Below are 4,927 nucleotides of genomic sequence, written 5' to 3' on the forward strand. Positions count from 1 at the left end.
GAAACCACTCCTTTTCTTTTCTGAATTCCAGCGAATCCTAGTGAATACTTCCTCCATCGCCGTCGTAGGAGTCCTTGCACTCCCTGATGGCTCTCTTGCCCTTCGGAACGTCGTCCGGGAAGGCCTCTCGAGGTGGCACGAGCGAAAACATCGTGATGTTGCGAGCATACTGCTTCGATTGGCGGAACTTCTCGTCCGTCCCGTGCAGCCGGTCGAGGATCCCCAACACGCCGTAGCACTGGTTGAATCTGCAAGTGGTCAAGTGGTTAGAGTGCAGTTCTGGCATTTCATCACGATTATTAGAGTGGGAGGCCGTAGCCAAAGCTCGTTCAAAGCCATAAGGAACTGAGGGATAAAGTGTGCTCCAGAAAGATCTGTCCTCGCTGATGGAGAGCCAGCCGACCTGACTTTACAAAGCCAAAGGAGGTAAAGAGGAACTACGCGAATTGTTGAACTCAAAACAAGAAGCACGTGCACACACACACATACACACACACACACACACACACACACACACACACACACACACACACACACACACACACACACACACACACACACATATATACATATACTGTATATATATATATGTTTGTGTACATATATAAATATGCATATACACAAGGGAAATGAACTGATGATTTCAAACATCTTCAATCTTATGGATTGGTGTTTCTTGGAATATGATACGGTGTCTGATTATCCATCAGAGGCTACTGGCTAGACCTCATACTCCATTTCTTTACGGAGGCAAAGATGCACTTGTCATGATGGTGATGATAGTTATTTGAAAGATAACGGTAATGGTAAGAAAGTAGAATAGAAAAGACCCATAAAGTAAGAACAATACGGATCAGAACGAGTCACCAGCATGCTTTGAGGAGAAGGAGAAAATTCGATGAAAACAAAAGAAATATATTATGAATTTTGGAGGTATGTCGACTAGGGCCCACATCTTAGGCGAAAGAAGCTTGCTGGAGCACATGCCGAGATGTGCAAAGGGAAGGCCAGAGAAGCCCCAGGATCCCAAGAAGGACGCACACATAAATGTCCTATGAAGTCGGCTCCAGGCTGTGGGTCTGAAGATAATCGTATTTCTCAGGAAAAAAGCTAAAACATAAAATGCTGTATAGGGTTGCAGGTGCTAGGGGAGAGATAGGAGATTCAACTTGAGGTTGGACATCAGGGGGAAGATTTTCAAGGTCTATTTAGCGATTTGTACGTGGCTGTTTATCGTTATCGAAGCTTTGTATCTCCATTGGAGGAAGGAGTTGGGCTTTAAATACTCTTTAATTAACTTTTCTTAGAAAGAGCTAAGTGAAGGGGTTATCTACCTAAGCACGTACCCTTTGTATATCCCACATATGTGCTAATAATGTAAAAAAGATAAACATCGGTTTCCTAAACACTCATCAACAATTATGAATAAGAAAATAACACCAACGTCCATATGATGTCATTGTTCACGTTTTCGTCTGAGCAAACCCGGTGACTGAAAAGTTACTCCAAAGACTAAGCTTCTCGATAACTTCCAAAACCATTTTTGGGTCGGGAATTACCGCACGAGTGTTGACGATAACGCGGTCCCAAGTGATAAGCGAGTCCTCAATGCATGGCGATCATTGCGTGTTGACTGAAGAAAGTGGTGGAAATTTTAACCCGTGTGATCAACGATGTAGAACAATGTCTTTGCGGGCGATGATCCCTCATCTGACATACAAAGCAGCTAAAGTGCCAAAGTTAAAGCTTAATCCATGGATATAGCAACTAGGTATAGGGTGGCAATTGCAAATCGATCCTATTCGGTCAAAGAAAGAGAGAGAAAAAAACAAAAACAAAAAAAACGAGTCAAACCGTAAGAAAGGAAATACCTTGATATTTCAACCAAGAGATTAGCATACCCATTGAGAATGAAATTACAAGCATAACGAATAACACGTCACCTTGATCAGAGGGCCCATCTCCACCGGTTCATTGGTCCCCGGCTGTACTTTGTAGCGCCTCAAACACGAAGGCTTCCCAGTGACGTCCATGAGGATGTACACCGCCCCGACTAACCAGTACAAGGCATAGCTACTGAAGGTCGGGCCTGAAATACGGATGGTAGGAGGTTGTCGGGAATTTGCTTATAGGTAAGGGTGTTATCATTGGTGTATCATCTTTTTTTCTGTCTCTGTCTCTTTGTTTCTCTTTTCCTTTCTCTCTCTCATTCTCTCTCTCTATCTATCTATCTATATATCTATCTCTGTCTCTCGCTCTCTCTCTCATTCTCTCTCTCTCTCTCTCTTCCTTTCTCTCTCTTCTTTTCTCTCTCTCTCTCTCTCTCTCTCTCTCTCTCTCTCTCTCTCTCTCTCTCTCTCGATCTCTCTCTCTCTCTCTCTCTCTCTCTCTCTCTCTCTCTCTCTCTCTCTCTCTCTCTCTCTCTCTCTCTCTCTCTCTCTCTCTCTCTCTCTCTCTCTCTCTCTCTCTCTCTCTCTCCCCCTCTCTCTCACACACACACACTCGCTCTCTCTCTCTCTCTCTCTCTCTCTCTCTCACACACACACACACACACACACACACACACTCACACTCTCTCTCTCTCTCTCTCTCTCTCTCTCTCTCTCTCTCTCTCTCTCTCTCTCTCTCTCTCTCTCTCTCTCTCTCTCTCTCTCTCTCTCTCGCTCTCTCTCTCTCTCTCTATCTATCTCTCTCTTTCTCTCTTTCTCTCTCTCTTCCTCTCTCTCTCTTTATCTCTCTCTCCCTCGCTCCCTCTCTCTTCCTCTCTCTCTCTCTCTCTCTCTCTTTTCCTCTCTCTCTCTCTCTCTCTCTCTCTCTCTCTCTCTCTCTCTCTCTCTCTCTCTCTCTCTCTCTCTCTCTCTCTCTCTCTCTCTCTCTCTCTCTCTCTCTCTCTCTTTGCCTTTCTCTCTCTCTCTCTTTGCCTTTCTCTCTCTCTCTCTCTCTCTCTCTCTCTCTCTCTCTCTCTCTCTCTCTCTCTCTCTCTCTCTCTCTCTCTCTCTCTCTCTCTCTCTCTCTCTCTCTCTCTCTCTCTCCCTCTCTCTCACACACACACACTCGCTCTTTCTCTCTCTCTCTCTCTCTCTCACACACACACACACACACACACACACTCGCTCTTTCTCTCTCTCTCTCTCTCTCTCTCTCTCTCTCTCTCTCTCTCTCTCTCTCTCTCTCTCTCTCGCTCTCTCTCTCTATCTATCTCTCTATCTCTCTCTTTCTCTCTTTCCCTCTCTCTTCCTCTCTCTCTCTTTTTCTCTCTCTCTTTATCTCTCTCTCCCTCGCTCCCTCTCTCTTCCTCTCTCTCTCTCTCTCTCCCCCCCCCCCTCTCTCTCTCTCTCTCTCTCTCTCTCTCTCTCTCTCTCTCTCTCTCTCTCTCTTTCTCTATCTCTCTCTCGCTCTATCTATCTATCTTTCTATATCTCTCTTTCCCTCTCTCTTCCTCTCTCTCTATCTCTCTTTCTCTCTCTCTCTCTCTCTCTCTCTCTCTCTCTCTTCCTCTCCCTATCGCTGACTCACCGTAGACTAATATGACGAAAGGGTCTTTATTGCAAGCAAGCACAATTTTATCCTACTGATGCTGCCAAAAGTCACCAGATGTACCCCAGAAATGTTGAGAAGAAAAGATTATAAGGACAATATCTTTAAGCCTGCTGTTTATATCATATTAAGGAATATATATAATAATAATTTTTCTCGTTTTACAAAGTTTGTTAATTAACAATAACCACTGTGATCTCCTGATTCATCAATATAACTATGGCATCACATGAAAAATGATGTAACTATCATTATCATCGTTACAACAACAATGAGTTCTATTTAAAAAATAAACTTATTTTTTTCCACGGTTAAGGTCTTTGCATTTTGTGGTAAGACCTTATATCTCTTTAGAACTTTGAATGGTAGCATTTTCCTGTGTGTGTTTTTTTTGTTTTTTTTCTTCTTCTTCAAATCAATAATTGTTTGAATATTAGTATGAATATGTACAGTACCAATTTTTGTTCTGGATATGGATACTCTAAGAATAGTTCAGATTTTGAGATATACTATCAATAAAAGTATTATTCCTTTCACATTACCCTATACCATAAATATTTAATTAAGTTTTGATATTTACTATCGATATATGATCACCCATTTCCTGCAATATCTTTTATCCTGATGATAGCCTTAATGTTGATAGTTGCCATCCCTATGATATTACCCTTTTCACAGCCTACCTTAATATACACCACTCTTATTCCGATTCAATTCTGAATAAGCGTCCACCACGACTTACTAAGTAAGGCTTAAGGCCAGAAGGACGACCGAAGTGGACGCAACGACGACCAGAGTCTTCCTGAGGGAGGCCCACACGTCCTGGCGTCGCTGGGTGACCTGCAGCGCCTGGTCGCCCTGGTAAGTCGAGCCCTCGTCCATTGTCTGATCTGACGGGATCCTGATGGAGAGGAAAAGATGGTTGAGGAGACTAGTCCTCTTTCTCGCTCTCCCTCTCTCTCTCTCTCTCTCTCTCTCTCTCTCTCTCTCTCTCTCTCTCTCTCTCTCTCTCTCTCTCTCTCTCTCTCTCTCTCTCTCTCTCTCTCTCTCTCTCTCTCCTTCTCCTCTCTGTCTCTCTGTCTCTGTCTGTCTCTCTCTACGAAAACTGATCCAAAACTGATCTCTCTCTCTCTCTCTTTCTCTCACCTCCGGTAATATTCCCTCCTAGTTTACGAATGGAAAAGCTGACCTTGTTATGCAACATAAGACCAAAAGAATCTAAGTTGCCAACTATAGACCTACTGAGGACAATTGGAGGCGAAATCCTTGTTTCTCATCAGCTTGATTACCATGTCGTTTATTTTATGGATACCAACGAACCATATATAAAAAAGATGATTTACCAATATTCAGAAAATATGGAGAAGTGGATGGATACGGCGTGTAGTTT

General features: G+C 43.3%; 1 pseudogene; it reads right to left on the minus strand.

The window, feature by feature from the left end:
* LOC147467431 (fatty acid hydroxylase domain-containing protein 2 pseudogene) overlaps window positions 1–351 on the minus strand; it is a 512-nt pseudogene extending 161 nt beyond the window's left edge.
* Between the last annotated feature and the right edge of the window lie 4,576 nt (window positions 352–4,927).

Source organism: Penaeus japonicus, unplaced genomic scaffold, assembly GCF_977035675.1.
Source record: "Penaeus japonicus unplaced genomic scaffold, GWHDUDI00000001_assembly GWHDUDI00000036, whole genome shotgun sequence".
Taxonomy (NCBI): Eukaryota; Metazoa; Arthropoda; class Malacostraca; order Decapoda; family Penaeidae; genus Penaeus; species Penaeus japonicus.